Below are 17,392 nucleotides of genomic sequence, written 5' to 3'. Positions count from 1 at the left end.
ATAAATTGAAAGTTAAACATGCTTAGGCAAGAGCATTCTTTAGATAAGTGACCTTTTGGGATGTTTTGAATAAAAAATAACATACCAAGTGTACCACCGAGGACACTGGCCCAAAAGGGAATGGATTGTGATGACCAGTGTGGGCAGGTGCAGGGCACTGGCAGGCTATCTGGTATCCAATTTCACATCGTCCACGTATAGATCAGGGGATGATTCAAATGTAATAATAAACACTCTCATAACACTAAGGTCTTTTCTGAGCGGTTGACTTCAGGTTTCAAAAGAATCTCAAAGTTAATTATGCTCAGGCAAAAACAATCCAAGAATGAGTGACATCTTGAAAAGCTCTAAATAAAAAGCCCTATAGCAAGTGCGGTGACTAAATTGGGTAACATATCTGCAGAGAATGACATGCCATCGGTGGAGATGGGGCGTTACAATCAAGTTTCAAAAGAACTTCAAAATTAAACGTGCTCAGACAACAATAATCCTAGGATGGATTACCTCCTTGAACATTTAAATAAAAATGTTATACCAAGTACAGTGGCTAAATTGAGAACAATATCGGCAAAGATTGATAGGTTCTTAAGCTAAGAGTGGAAGTGGGGTATTACAATTTCTATTAGCCAAAATGAAGGAAAATAAAATAGGCACTAAAAGTTTAACAATGCATATAGTTTAGGGACCAAAATGAGCAAAAAAATAATTTAAGAACTAAAGTATGAATTACCCTATAGTTTAAGAACTAATAGCAAAAAAAAACCCTATCCTATTTTATTTTTGTGAAATTTAGGATAAAATCATATAGAAGACCATCTCTAGTATAGGGTTTTGCTTTATCACAAAAGGAACAAAAATAAAAGGGCCTCTTGCTTTTAGTTTTGACAGAGATCTAGCTTTTTTATTGCAGCCTTAATTTTAGTTGTGTGGAGCCCTCATATCATCTTATCTTCTTCATTATTATAATCTATTTATAGTCTACAAAATAATATTGCTTCCAAATATTTGTTTTAGAAAAAGTAAAGAGATAAAGCTCTTCAAAATCATTTAATTATTTGTCCATTTTGGTATATTCCAATATTTAAGGAATGAAAAACTTTCATTTCAAAGATCTTTATCAATCTTTATCGACATTTATCTCTAAAAGACTATTTATCTTGAGAATCCATTGTTCATTTATGGAAGTAAGGTGCAAGCTTTTGAGAAATTCAAGGAAAGGCAAAGGCAAAGAGTTGATCATTGGCAAGGAGTTTACTTTCCCAAGCAGGCAGAGCGGCTTTGACTAGAACAACTTTTTTAACTATATTAATTTACTCCATGGCCACATTCTATTTTTCGTTGAAGCTCCGTGAGGAAATGGATTCTATATTAAGAAGTTTTTGGTGGAATCACTACTAGAATCGAGCTGATACACGACGCAAGTACTGCGTCGCACTAAATAAACAGCGACGCATTTGACTGAGTCGCCAAATGTCTTGTCGCGAAATATATAAGATAACAGGCGACGTATAATAACAGTCGCCTAATAATACATTTTAGCGACGCACATTATATTTTTAGCGACTCATACAGTGATGTACTTATAGCGACTAATAAAATAGCGACTCTTTATAATAAAGTCGCTAATAAATTTTTAGCGACAGTTGTGTGATTAGTCGCCAAATAATTATGTCGCTAAAAATTCTTCCTGAATAGCGACTCATTCATTTTTAGCGACACATTTTGTTTGTCGCCTATTTAGCGACGCTTTAGTTTTGGCGACACATTTTGTTTGTCGCCTATTTAGCGACTCTTTAGTTTTTGCGACACATTTTGTTTGTCGCCTATTTAGCGACACTTTATTTTTTGCGACATATTTTGTTTGTCGCCTATTTAGCGACACTTTAATTTTTGCGACGCATTATTTGAGTCTCTCTTTTAACGACGTTATATTTTTAGCGACTATTTTTTAGTGTCTCTAAAATAGCGTCTCATGAATTTTTAGCGACGCCGTTTTGCATCTATGTAGCGACGTATTAGGTTTAGCGACAAATTTTGTGGATCGGTTTTTTAACGACCCGTAACAATTAGCGAGGAGTTTTTAGTGTCGCCATATTAGCGACCGTTTATATTTTAGCGACATATTATAAGAGTCGCATATTTATTAATTTTTAGCGACTCTTTGACCTATTTAGCGACGTATACAACTATATATTTATGTCGCTAAAAATTATATGAGTCGCCAAATTGATCTTATTATATGTCGTTATATATTTTAGGCGACTTTTAGTTATATTCATAAACCGCCATTTCTTTTATTTTTTAGATTTATCTTCATAAAAATTTATTAAAATATAAAATTAATTATAATAGCAAAAAACCCAAACTAACTTCGTCCAAAATAATTAAAATATAAAATTTAAAATAAATACTTGTTCATAACAAAACAATAATCAATATAATTAAATATCATCTCATTGACATACATATGCATACTTATTGAGATGGAAGTTGATGTACTCTAGTTGACGATATTACGCCCTCATACTGCATATGGAAAAATAAAAAATTTTGTTAGCACTGACGCAAAATAAATTAATAAAAACTTAATCATAATTAATAAATTAAATTGTAATTTGGCAAACGAAAATTTAATGAATATTTACCTTCTTAAGGTTTGGCGTGGCACATATTCTCCTAATTAAAGTGGATAACACATAAGAAAAAAACACACAATGAATAAATAAATATTACTTAAAATATAATTATAAGTTAATAAATATACGTACCAATTTATTTAGAAGATATTGTTTATCCATATCCCCTCACAGTCATTACGAACATAGCCACTCTCACATTCATCCTCATTATCATTTTCATCAACACTTGGCAATTGTATGGCAAATGGATTGTGAGCCATTGTAGTATCGCCAAGAACATCTTCTTCAACCAATTCTTCTTCAACCAAAGTACAATGTCGTGGTGGAGTTAAAACAATAGACCATCTCGAGTCAAGTTGATCTTCAACATAAAATATTTGTTGAACTTGTGAAGCCATGATGAATGGGTCAGATTTATATCCAATTTTACTAAAGTTAACACATGTAAACCCCATCTCATCAACTTTCACACCACTGCTGTCAACCCAATCACACTTGAACACTGGAATTCGAAACATAGTGTAATCGACGTCCCAAATCTCTCTTATGATCCCATAGTATGTCATCTCGGCTAAAATTGGGTTATTATCCTTAGCACTAGCAAAATGCTCACTTTTGGCAATAACTTTGACACCACTATTCTGGGTGACCCTCTTATTATCCATATTTAGAGTGTTGAATCTAACCCCTCTAATGACATATCCTTCATGTTTCGTTACCACCCATTGCGGACCATGGGCTAACCATCGTAATGTTTCAGACACTGTGTGGTTAGGTTGACTTCGCTCTTGTGCAATCTAGTCAATAGAAAAATATGAAAATTTAAAGCTAAAACAATTATATTATATATTGAATATTTAACTTTCCCATACCTTATCACGTAACCAGTACGGAAATGTACGTTTGTGTTCGTCTTGAAACCATTTTGCTTTTTTTCCTCGATTTTTTTTGCTTGACTTCAAGACTTCAAAATGAATACTAAAACAAATAAAAGTTGTTGTAATTAATAAAAATATATCCAACATATGAACTTATCGATGCCTATTAATATATTCAAAATATCAACTAAATTATACATGTTGATATATATATATATATATATTAAAAATATATATCAACTATTTTATACATTAACATGTATATACGCACCTGACATACGGTTCCACTTCTGGTGTATTCAAAAGTATATATCTATGAACTTGCTCCCAAAGTTGTTGATCAATTGATTGATTTTTTCCACCTTTAAATGGGGCGCCAACATCATCCTTATCATTTAACTTTTGATATCTACCAATTGGGTTTCCAACTGCATCTAATCCTCTCTGAAATTCACTACAAAACTCAATCACTTCTTCACATATGTAACCCTCGGCAATACAACCTTCTGGTCGATTTTTGTTTCGAACATAACTTTTCAATACTTTCATGTACCTCTCAAACGGGTACATCCACCTGAAATGTACTGGTCCACACAATCTTACCTCTCGAACCAAATGTACAGTTAGATGAACCATTACATCAAAAAATGATGGTGGAAAGAATTTCTCTAAAAGGCACAAAGTTTCGACAAGATCATTTTGAATATTTTCCAATTCAGCAACAATGATAGACTTCTTGCAAATTGCATTGAAGAAAAAACAAAGTCTTGCAATTGCATGTCTCACATGTTTAGGAAGGATTGCACGAATTGCAAGAGGCAAGAGTTGTTGCATCAATGTATGACAATCATGAGATTTCAATCCTACCATCTTTAAGTCCTCCATTGAAACAAGATTCCTAAAGTTTGAAGAATAACCATCTGGAACCTTTAAGTCCGCTAAACACTTACAAAACAATTTCTTCTCATGCTTTGATAATGTATAGCAGGCCGGTGGTAGGAAAGTTCGATTACCTTGAGGCTTAGGGGCCAAGTCTTTCCGCAAACCCATTTCTTGTAAATCTAACCGAGCATTAACTCCGTCCTTCGTCTTACCAGGAATATTGAGCAATGTACCATATATGCTCTCACAAACATTTTTCTCAATATGCATGACATCTAAATTATGTCGCACATGGAGAAATTTCCAATATTCCAATTCAAAAAAAATGGACTTCCTCTTCCAACATTCTTCAGAATCAACAGTCCTTTTCCTCTTGTGTGAGTTATCAAATCTCATTGCATTAAGCTTATCTAATATTTCTTCTCCAGTCAACGGTTTTGGAGGCACTCCAAATTCTTGAAATCCATTGAAAGCCTTCTTTTGCCTTCTATATTGATGATTTGGAGGAAGAAATCTTCTATGCCCGGTAAAACTCATTTTTTTTCCATGCTTTAGCCTTGTAGCAAAAGTATTTTCACTGCAAATTGGACAAGCATAATATCCCTTCACCGCATGACCGGACAAGTTACCATAAGCTGGGAAATCATTTATTGTCCATAGCAACACTGCCTTCAACGTGAATTTCTCCTGACGGTAAGCATCGAAGACCGTAACACCCTCATTCCACAACCGCTGCAGGTCTTCAACTAACGGCTCCATGTATACATCAATTTGATTTCCTGGTTGCTTCGGTCCAGAAATTAGAAGACTTAACATCATAAATTTCCGCTTCATACACAACCAAGGAGGAAGATTATACACAACCGTCATCACAGGCCAACAACTATACCTACTACTCAACATATTATGTGGATTAACTCCATCGGCCGCGATCCCAAGTCTCAAATTCCTATCTTCGGATGCAAAGTTTGGCCATAAACGATCAACCAACTTCCAAGATGGAGAATCCGCAGGGTGTTGCATTTTCCCTGTCTTAACCTTTCTCCCATTGGCATGCCATGTCAAATTCTTAGCTGTTTCAACACTACGAAACATTCGTTTAAAACGCGGAATAATAGGAAAGTACCATAAAACTTTATTTGGAATATTGCTAGCAACTCCATTCTTATCAATTTTCCATCTAGCAGATCCACATTTAGGACATTCATTAAGGTCCACATATTCCTTCCTAAACAGAATACAACTTTTAGGACATGCATGAATCTTGATGTACTCCATTCCCAAAGCACTCAAAGTCTTCTTAACATTGTACATGGAGGTTGGCAACACATTGTCATTTGGCAACATCTGGGATAACAATTGCAACAGTACATCAAAGCTCTTATCAGAATATCCATATCTTACCTTTAAGTTGTATAATTTAACCAAAGCAGACAACTTGGTAAATTTGGTACAACCTAGGTACAAAGGTTTCTCCGCATCCTCCAATAAGGTAGCAAATTCATTAGGATCATTATCAAAAGTTTCTAATGCAGCACGGGTCATGTCTAAGCTATTGAAAGCCACGTCTTCCTTACTACTACTATCATTTTCATTATATTCTACATTAATATTCCCAAAATGAGAAGATGGTCTAATACCATCAGCACATGACTCACCATGCCAAATCCATCGCCGATAGTTGACATCAAACCCATTCCAATATATATGGCCTTTAATATCCCTAATAGTATGGATTTTCATATTCCCGCATTGCATGCAAGGACACCGTATGGCATTACAATCATTGGCATTCTCCATGCTAAATTTCAAAAATTCACTCAACCCCTTAGCAAAATCGCTTGAGGTTCTATCCTTCGTTATCCACGATTTATCCATTTCCCTACCAATCTAATTAAACAGAACAATATCAAACAATATCATAAAAAAAAATTGAGACAAAACAAGATTAAGAAAACCCATCGCAAACAAATTATCGACAAAAGCAAGATTAAGAAACCCATCGAAGCAAGATTAAGAAAACCCATTGCAAACAAATTATCGACAAAAGCAAGATTAAGAAAACCCATCTCAAACAAATTATCGACAAAAGCAAGATTAAGAAACCCATTGAAGCAAGATTAAAAAAACCCATCGCAAACAAATTATCCACAAAAGCGAGATTAAGAAAACTCATCGCAAACAAATTATTGACAAAAGCAAAATTAAGAAAACCCATCGAAAACAAATTATCCACAAAAACAAGATTAAGAAAACCCAACGAACCGAACCTTTGGGTATAATGAATAAATAAATAAAAAATAACCCAATCCACCACATGTCACCGCCAATCATAAAGCGAAAAGAAACTCACCGAAACCATGGAGACGAAGAAAGAATAATCCAAGCTAACCACGAGGGAGACGAAGAAAGAAGAATCCAAGCTAACCACGAGGTTGACGAAGAAAGAAGAATCCACGAAGAAAGAAATCCAACTTCCAGATAGCAATGCAAGCAAATGGAAAATTAAACACGAAATATCCCACTCTTCAAGTCTTTTTTAGATTGCTTCCAATTCTAACACCTATTATGAAGTGTACTAACCCATATTTTGTGAAAAGAAATGGTATTCAAAATCCCGCGTAAATTTTGAAAGCGCGCCAAAAATTTTAAGAAATTGGATAAACAGGCGACATATTCAGATAAACTGTGTCGCTAAAGGATAAACAGTTTCATAGACGCTCTTTTTTTAATTCGTTTAAAACAAATAAGTTTCTCCAAGTACTGTTTATTTACTTCTTAAACTTTTGGCAATAATTCTAAAATGGTAATTTTACATTTAAAAAGGCATATGATCTAGCGACTCATTGATCTAACTTTTAATTTTAGTAATAGGCGACACATAAGCAGTATTATGCGTCGCCTTATATCTCTTTTTTTTTTCATATATTTTTTTCAAACCTTCATTTTTAACAATTTGATTTTGTTGGAGCATCAAATAACCAGTGAAGATATTTAAACAAGATAAAAAGAGTTTTTTTTTCTAATTTTAGTAATAGGCGACGCATAATCATGCTTATGCGTCGCCTAATACCCTATTTTTTTTTAACAATTGGATTTTAGTTGAGCATCAAATAACCAGTGAAGATATTTAAACAAGATCAAGAGAGTTTTTTTTTTTTGTTTGAATTTTAGTAATAGGCGACGCATAACGATGCTTATGCGTCGCCTAATACCCTATATATATATTTTTTAAACCTTCATTTTTAACAATTTGATTTTGTTGGAGCATCAAATAACCAGTGAAGATATTTAAACAAGATAAAGAGAGTTTTTTTTTTTTTTGAATTTTAGTAATAGGCGACGCATAATCATGCTTATGCGTCGCCTCATACCCTATTTTTTTTTTAAACCTTCATTTTTAACAATTGGATTTTAGTTGAGCATCAAATAACCAGTGAAGATATTTAAACAAGATAAAGAGAGTTTTTTTTTTTTTTGAATTTTAGTAATAGGCGACGCATAATCATGCTTATGCGTCGCCTCATACCCTATTTTTTTTTTAAACCTTCATTTTTAACAATTGGATTTTAGTTGAGCATCAAATAACCAGTGAAGATATTTAAACAAGATCAAGAGAGTTTTTTTTTTTTGTTTGAATTTTAGTAATAGGCGACGCATAACCATGCTTATGCGTCGCCTAATACCCTATATATATTTTTTTTAAACCTTCATTTTTAACAATTTGATTTTGTTGGAGCATCAAATAACCAGTGAAGATATTTAAACAAGATAAAGAGAATTTTTTTTTTTTTTTGAATTTTAGTAATAGGCGACGCATAATCATGATTATGCGTCGCCTAATACCCTATATATATATATATATATATATTTTTTTTTTTAAACCTTCATTTTTAACAATTGGATTTTCTTCCAGCATCAAATAACCAGTGAAGATATTTAAACAAGATCAAGAGAGTTTTTTTTTTTTTTTGAATTTTAGTAATAGGCGACGCATAACCATGATTATGCGTCGCCTAATACCCTATATATATATTTTTTAAACCTTCATTTTTAACAATTGGATTTTAGCTGAGCATGAAATAACCAGTGAAGATATTGAAACAATATAAAGAGAGGTTTTTTTTTTTTTTTTTTTTTAATTTAGGGTTTAGGCGACGCATAATCAGTATTATGCGTCGCCTAATACCCCTTTTTTTTTTTTCTTCTTTCAAAAAAACCATGGTTTTTAACAATTTGATTTTCTTCCATCATTAAATAAGCAGTGAAAATATTTAAACAACATAAATGAGTTTTGTTTTTTTATTTTTTTAATCAATCTGATTTTATCCCTGCATCAAATAACCAGTTAAAAGATTTAAACTAGTTAGAGAAGGTGTTTTTCTTAAAATCTTCCTGTTTAATAATTTGATTTTCATCCAGCATCAAATGACCAGTGAAAATATTTAAAGATGATAAACAGAGTTTGTTTTTTTTTTTTTTGAATTTTAGTAATAGGCGATGCATAACCATGATTATGCGTCGCCTAATACCATATATATATATATTTTTTAAACCTTCATTTTTAACAATTGGATTTTAGCTGAGCATGAAATAACCAGTGAAGATATTGAAACAATATAAAGAGACGTTTTTTTTTTTTTTTTTTTTTTTTTTTTTTTTTTTAATTTAGGGTTTAGGCGACGCATAAGCAGCATTATGCGTCGCCTAAATACCTTTTTTTTTTTTTTTTTTCTTCTTTCAAAAAAACCATGGTTTTTAACAATTTGATTTTCTTCCATCATCAAATAAGCAGTGAAAATATTTAAACAACATAAATGAGTTTTGTTTTTTTATTTTTTTAATCAATCTGATTTTATCCCTGCGTCAAATAACCAGTTAAAAGATTTAAACTAGTTAGAGAAGGTGTTTTTTTTAAAATCTTCCTGTTTAACAATTTGATTTTCTTCCAGCATCAAATGACCAGTGAAAATATTTAAAGATGATAAACAGAGTTTGTTTTTTTTTTTTTGAATTTTAGTAATAGGCGACGCATAACCATGATTATGCGTCGCCTAATACCCTATATATATATTTTTTAAACCTTCATTTTTAACAATTGGATTTTAGCTGAGCATGAAATAACCAGTGAAGATATTGAAACAATATAAAGAGAGGTTTTTTTTTTTTTTTTTTTTTTTTTTTTTAAATTTAGGTTTTAGGCGACGAATAATCAGTATTATGCGTCGCCTAATACCCTTTTTTTTTTTTTCTTCTTTCAAAAAAACCATGATTTTTAACAATTTGATTTTCTTCCATCATCAAATAAGCAGTGAAAATATTTAAACAACATAAATGAGTTTTGTTTTTTTATTTTTTTAATCAATCTGATGTTATCTCTGCATCAAATAACCAGTTAAAAGATTTAAACTAGTTAGAGAAGCTGGTTTTCTTAAAATCTTCCTATTTAACAATTTGATTTTCTTCCAGCATCAAAACCAGTGAAAATATTTAAAGATGATAAACAGAGTTTGTTTTTTTTTTTTTTGAATTTTAGTAATAGGCGACGCATAACCATGATTATGCGTCGCCTAATACCCTATATATATATTTTTTAAACCTTCGTTTTTAAGAATTGGATTTTAGCTGAGCATGAAATAACCAGTGAAGATATTGAAACAATATAAAGAGAGGTTTTTTTTTTTTTTTTTTTTTTTTTTTTTTAAATTTAGGGTTTAGGCGACGCATAATCAGTATTATGCGTCGCCTAATACCTTTTTTTTTTTATTTTTCTTCTTTGAAAAAAACCATGGTTTTTAACAATTTGATTTTCTTCCATCATCAAATAAGCAGTGAAAATATTTAAACAACATAAATGAGTTTTGTTTTTTTATTTTTTTAATCAATCTGATGTTATCTCTGCATCAAATAACCAGTTAAAAGATTTAAACTAGTTAGAGAAGGTGTTTTTCTTAAAATCTTCCTGTTTAACAATTTGATTTTCTTCCAGCATCAAATGACCAGTGAAAATGTTTAAAGATGATAAACAGAGTTTGTTTTTTTTTTTTTGAATTTTAGTAATAGGCGACGCATAACCATGATTATGCGTCGCCTAATACCCTATATATATTTTTTTTAAACCTTCATTTTTAACAATTTGATTTTGTTGGAGCATTAAATAACCAGTGAAGATATTTAAACAAGATAAAGAGAGTTTTTTTTTTTTTTTGAATTTTAGTAATAGGCGACGCATAATCATGATTATGCGTCGCCTAATACCCTATCTATATATATTTTTTTTAAACCTTCGTTTTTAACAATTGGATTTTAGTTGAGCATGAAATAACCAGTGAAGATATTGAAACAATATAAAGAGTGTTTTTTTTTTTTTTTTTTTTTAAATTTAGGGTTTAGGCGACGCATAAGCAGTATTATGCGTCGCCTAATACCCCATTTTTTTTTTCTCTCAAAAAAATCATGGTTTTTAACAATTTGATTTTCTTCCATCATCAAATAAGCAGTGAAAATATTTATATTATTTTTAATTTGATTTTCAAAACTCTTAAAATTTATATTATTTTTAATTATTATAGGCGACGTATTTTATTCTTTATACGTCGCTTTGTCTGATTTATTTTTATTTATTTATTTTTTTTGTATTTCCATTTTTTCCTTTGTAAGTGTCTTTAAATATTTTTTTTGCCCCTAAAATATTTTTAATAACATTTTTTTTATTCCCCAATATTAATGAAATATTATAAATAAAATGGCACGTTAATCTATGGGCTTTCTTTTCAACCATTAACCATTAGTACGGGAACTAGAGAGTTGGAAGCAATCTAGAGGGTATGAGAAGATTTTGAAGGATCACTCTCATTATGCATTCTTGTTTCTTTCAAGGGTTTGAAGGATTTTGTGGGTTTCTTTCCTAAATACCCAAAGTTCCTTCTTCTTCCTTCTTGCCGGTGGTTGGGTTGCAAGAACTTCACCTTCTCTCCGTCGCCGTCGCCGTGGCACTGGGTGGCTGGGGTTTTTGCCGTCTCGTCGCCGGGATTTGGTTGCTGGGTTGCTGCCGTGCCGTCGCCGTCGCTGCTGTGGTGGCTTGAACTTCCTCTTGATTGCTGGATTTGTAAAGGTGTGCTGTTTTTGTGTGCTGTTTTTCATCCCTTTTGGGGTTCGGTGGTGTATGTGTGCTGTTTTTGTGTGCTGTTTTTCATCCCTTTTGGGGTTCGGTTGTGTATGTGTTTGCTGGAAAGAAAATTATGTTTGCTGGTGTTTTTGTTTTTTTTTTTTAAATATTTGTTCGTTACTGTAATTTTGGTGGGGTTTTATGTTGTCAAAATCATGGCTTGTTGTCGACAATGGGTTAGCTAAATTTTTTTTGGAAAAATAGCTATATTTATTAAGTGGGGTTCGATTGTATGTAAAGCAAAATTATATGCTATTATTTGTATTATGTGTTTATATGGTTAAATTTGCGTGGGAAATGTCAGAGGTGCTCTGTTTTGGGTCTTAAAACGACGTCGTTTGTGCGACTCAAAATCCATAGTGATTTAGTCGCCGGTTGCAAAGTTTGAAAATGTTAATGACTGTTAAAGAGGATAGATGTTAAGAGAAGATACTATTACTGCATCACTTGGTAAATAAATTACATGAATTTATCGTTTATTATTGTTATTATTGGTTTATTCATTATACTACACCCTATATTGTTAGTAATATTAATTTGTGTTTATGTTTTTTGTATGTAGAATTATGGATTCTTTTAATGAACATGTCCTCTCGGATGGGGATGGCGCTGGATCACCATCTAGTGATATGGAAAGGCCGAATACATCATCCCCAAGGCGTAGAAAACGAGGGGCCACAACAATGAAAGGCCTTAGGAAGCATTTGGCGGGAAACAAAAGCTTGGAACCTCAATATAATGAGGTTGGAGTTGCTATTAACTCTGAGGCCGTTCGACTAAACAATTTGGAGGGCTCGTTGGCTAGGAGCACAATACCAATTAATATACCTAATTGGAGAGATGTGTCCGATAGGTTAAAAGATAACCTATGGGCATCAATAAAGGTACGGAGTGCATTATTGTTAGATATTGTTTATTATAAATAATATTTAATTGATGGAGATTTTATAATTCTTTTTTTGCATTTGCAGCTTGTATATATGCATTTTACTTGCATTTCTAACTTACCGCATTTACTTGTCAATCAATGTTACTAAATATATATATATATATATATATATTTTAATTTTGCAGCAATATACGGGTAAGGATGATAGTTTTAGGAAGGCAACTTTAAAAGATTGTTGTGACAAATGGAGAAAATTCAAGAATTACTTGTATAGATCTTTTGTTCGACCATATATTGACACACCCGAAAAGTTGAAGCATCGACCCTCAATTTATGAATTCATAAGCCAAGAGGTGTGGGATGATTTTGTACAACAAAGGTTGTCGGATAAATTCCAGGTATAGTTTATTTAACGCACGGTACTGTTGTATTAAATTGCGCTGGCATTATTTATATAAAAATTAAAATTTGTTATGGTGACTTATGTTATTTGGGTTTTCTAATATGTTTGTTTATAACTTTTGTAGGCATTAAGTCAAAAATATTCGGAAAAACGGCAATTAAACAAGTATCCGCATAGGATGGGTGCAATGGGCTACGCGAGATTAGAAAGAGCCATTGTATGCAATTTATTTTTATTTACATTTAACCATAATAATTTTGTCATTGTTACTTGATCAGTTGCATGCATTATTAAAATTAATTTATTTGTAATTTTGAAGCAACTTGAAAGAGGCACTGAAGATTATGTAGACCGAGATGACCTGTGGATACGGGCACGTATGGGGAAGGATGGAAAATATGCAAATGAAGAAACTGAACATGTAGCGGAAAAAATTGTGAGTATTGTATTTTATATGAATATTTGTTGCATATATTATTATTTAGTTCATTATTATATAAACTGATATATTCAATCATTTCAACAATATATTGTAGAATGACTTAAAGAAGAAGGCAACAGAAGGAGAAATTGGGCCTTCACCTCCTGTGGATATCCTAACACAAGCTTTGGGAAAAGAGGAGTATGGAGGTAGGCTTAGGGGTCGAGGCAAAGGATACACGGTGAATAACTTTTTCCATACTCCTAAGCCGAGTTCACAAAAAAAGACCAAGTCGGAGGGAAGTGGAAACAATTCAATGTATGAGACGCTGCTCAAAGGTCTAATGGCGATCGTCAGAAATTCAAGCAGCAGCAGCGCTGCCCAAGTTGATGCGCTCATATCGGCATGTGGTATTCAGATTCCGTCACTCGCTCATCTAGCCGATACTGTTGCTGCTCCTGGGACCCAAGTCGATGATGTTGCTGGTCTAGGGACCCCTCCAGCCGATGATGTTAATGCTCGTGGGACCCAAGTTGATGATGTTGCTGCTCATGGGACCCCCCCAGCCGATGATGTTGATGCTCTGGGCACCCAATTCGATGATGTTGCTGCTCATCGGACCCAATCTACATCTTGGATTGATGCTCCTCGGATCTATCCTGAGGTGATTATTGATTGATTGATTTATTTATTTATTTATTTATATATATTTATGTATGCATGTTTAAGTAGGTTATTACTATCTATATAGCTCCCATGGTTGAAGGGTCTTACCTACCGCCATGAGGTCATGGGATCGAGTCTTTAAGTTGAAGGAATATTGTCATGTGAACATATATATATTATTATTTTTTTTTTTTAACTTTGCAGGGTGTAAAATGCAATCTTGCACAAGGCAATGTTGGCCATATAGTAGCATGTGGCACTTTGGTACCTTCGCTGCCAACGGATATGTGCCATGGTGTGAAGCTAGGTGCAGCAAATTATAAGGTAACTGTTGATGATGTTATTGATGGATTTGCACCTTTGCCTATTCCGTCATTTGACATCATACGTGTCGGTGATGCTGAAGGTGCATTTGTTGCATGGCCAAGAGATCTTGTTATCTTGCCATCTGAGGAGGTATTGTTCGATGCAGCTATATATATTAATGAAGTTTAAAATAATTTCATTTTTGTTCTATTTTAAATGTTGTTTGTTGATATTTTGTAGGGAAGCTCGAACAGGTCAAATGTTGAGAATGATGAAGATGATAATGTTGATCCCTTAATCGTTACCCCAACGATCCGAGAGTTGCTACGTCGGATCAAGGACGTCGATAGCGATCATTTATGGTTTTTTAATATGAAAAAAGAGATCTTTGGGGAAGAACAACAGTTGGCCATAGCGAGTAGCGATATAAACGATTTTTGTTACATGCAAGAATTATCGTCCGAATGCATCTCATTCTACATAAGGTAAACTAAATTTGGATGTCTTTATAACTAATTCTTTAATTTAATTAATTAAACACTATAATTATTGGTAATCGGATTATGTAGGCATTTATGTGAGGGATTGACGGGCTCCTTCGAAGGGAAATATTGCTTTGTTCATCCGGATATTATTGCTTCGGTTGGTCATCAAAACCCTCATGAACGGATATCAAATATATTGAGTAGATGGCAAGATGCAAGAAATAATCAACTATGGTTATTTCCCTACTGTGCAAGGTAATATTGTGTTAGTTTTATTGAATTATGTTATGAAAATATTCATTTCGAGAAACATCATATTAACTAAAATATTTATTGGTGTTTTTAGGAATCATTGGATGCTATGTGTTGTTGATTTATACAAAGCAGTAGCATGGTTTTTTGATTCTTTGAAGACTCATAAGAATATAATTGATAAGGATCTAAAATCTTTGATCGACGAGTAAGTTAATTAATAACTCTAATATTTTTACTTAATTGTTCTTATATATATTGGATTTGTACTTTTGAAGCTATTGTATAATCGTATACAATATTTATATTTCTATATAGTTCCTTCGTTGCATGGAACCAAGGAAAGACATTTGAAAAGAAACTTCGGTGGCAAAATACTAAGGTAATTATTATATATAAAAACTTAGCATTATTAGTTGTTAGTTAATTTAAATACTTGTATATATTCGTATCTAATATTACACATAATTTACTGTTTGCAAATTTAGACACCGATGCAGCCCGGGAATACGGAATGCGGTTACTATATGATGATGATAATGCGAGATATCATTAGGCGCAAAGTTCCTCCCCGGGACTTAAGAGGAATGGTAAATTATTATTAATTTAATGATTTCATCATATTTCTATTATGTAATAATTAATATTTATGATTATTTTTATATGTATTAACATAAGTTTCTCATGTTCAGTACGAAGGTGTCACTTGGTTACAAGCTGAAAATGTCAACGAATTTAGAGATGAATGGGCAACAGCGATGATCACAAGTATCTCAAACCAATGAATATATATATATGCATGGTAGTGAAATAGCTAGATTTTGTTAATAGCTTTTGTTTGTACATATAAAATATCGTAGACAAATTTGTGAAAATCGCTCATAAGGTAGTATTTGTTTTGCATGAACTTTGGTTTCAAACATACCAATTTTACAAAATTTCAAACAATATTAAAAATAATTAAAATAAACGATGAACAGGCGACGCACAATATGCTTCAGAGTCGCCTGATACAAATAATGCAGAAAAAAAAAAAAAACCATCACAGTTATGTGCTTCAATATTTTAACAGATTATATGATGCCAAAAGTAAAACAGATTGATAAATATTTTCACAAAACCAAAGGAAAAAAAATATTCACAATAATAGGCGACGCATAATGGTATTTATGCGTCGCCATAATTCAAAAAAAATTTTGCTAAAAATTTATTTAAAAAAACAAAAAAATAAAATCACTGTGAAGCAGCTATAACATTTTCACTTTTTATTTAAAGTTGAAACAAATCAGAAAAAACACAAAAACAAAATTTTCACAATAATAGGCGACGCATAATGGTATTTATGCGTCGCCATAAATCTATAACATATTTTCTAAAACTTTATTTGAAAAAACAAAAAAACAGCACTGTGAAGCAGCTATAACATTTTCACTTGTTATTTTAGTAATAGGCGACGCATAAGCATGATTATGCGTCGCCTAATACCCTATTTTTTTTTTAAACCTTCATTTTTAACAGTTGGATTTTAGTTGAGCATCAAATAACCAGTGAAGATATTTAAACAAGATCAAGAGAGTTTTTTTTTTTGTTTGAATTTTAGTAATAGGCGACGTATAACCATGCTTATGCGTCGCCTAATACCCTATATATATTTTTTTTAAACCTTCATTTTTAACAATTTGATTTTGTTGGAGCATCAAATAACCAGTGAAGATATTTAAACAAGATAAAGAGAGTTTTTTTTTTTTTGAATTTTAGTAATAGGCGACGCATAATCATGATTATGCGTCGCCTAATACCCTATCTATATATATATTTTTTTAAACCTTCATTTTTAACAATTGGATTTTAGTTGAGCATGAAATAACCAGTGAATATATTGAAACAATATAAAGAGAGGTTTTTTTTTTTTAATTTAGGGTTTAGGCGACGCATAATCAGTATTATGCGTCGCCTAATACCCCATTTTTTTTTTCTTCTTTCAAAAAAACCATGGTTTTTAACAATTTGATTTTCTTCCATCATCAAATAAGCAGTGAAAATATTTAAACAACATAAATGAGCTTTGTTTTTTTATTTTTTTAATCAATCTGATTTTATCCCTGCATCATATAACCAGTTAAAAGATTTAAACTAGTTAGAAAATGTGTTTTTTTTTAAATCTTCCTGTTTAGCAATTTGATTTTCTTCCAGCATCAAATGACCAGTGAAAATATTTAAAGATGATAAACAGAGTTTGTTTTTTTTTTTTGAATTTTAGTAATAGGCGACGCATAACCATTTTTATGCGTCGCCTAATACCCTATATATATTTTTTTTAAACCTTCATTTTTAACAATTTGATTTTGTTGGAGCATCAAATAACCAGTGAAGATATTTAAACAAGATAAAGAGAGTTTTTTT

This window comes from Ziziphus jujuba, chromosome 8 (genome assembly GCF_031755915.1).
Source record: "Ziziphus jujuba cultivar Dongzao chromosome 8, ASM3175591v1".
In the NCBI taxonomy this organism is placed as follows: Eukaryota; Viridiplantae; Streptophyta; class Magnoliopsida; order Rosales; family Rhamnaceae; genus Ziziphus; species Ziziphus jujuba.
The sequence above is the reverse complement of the archived record's forward strand: the minus strand, read 5'-3'. Positions refer to the sequence as shown.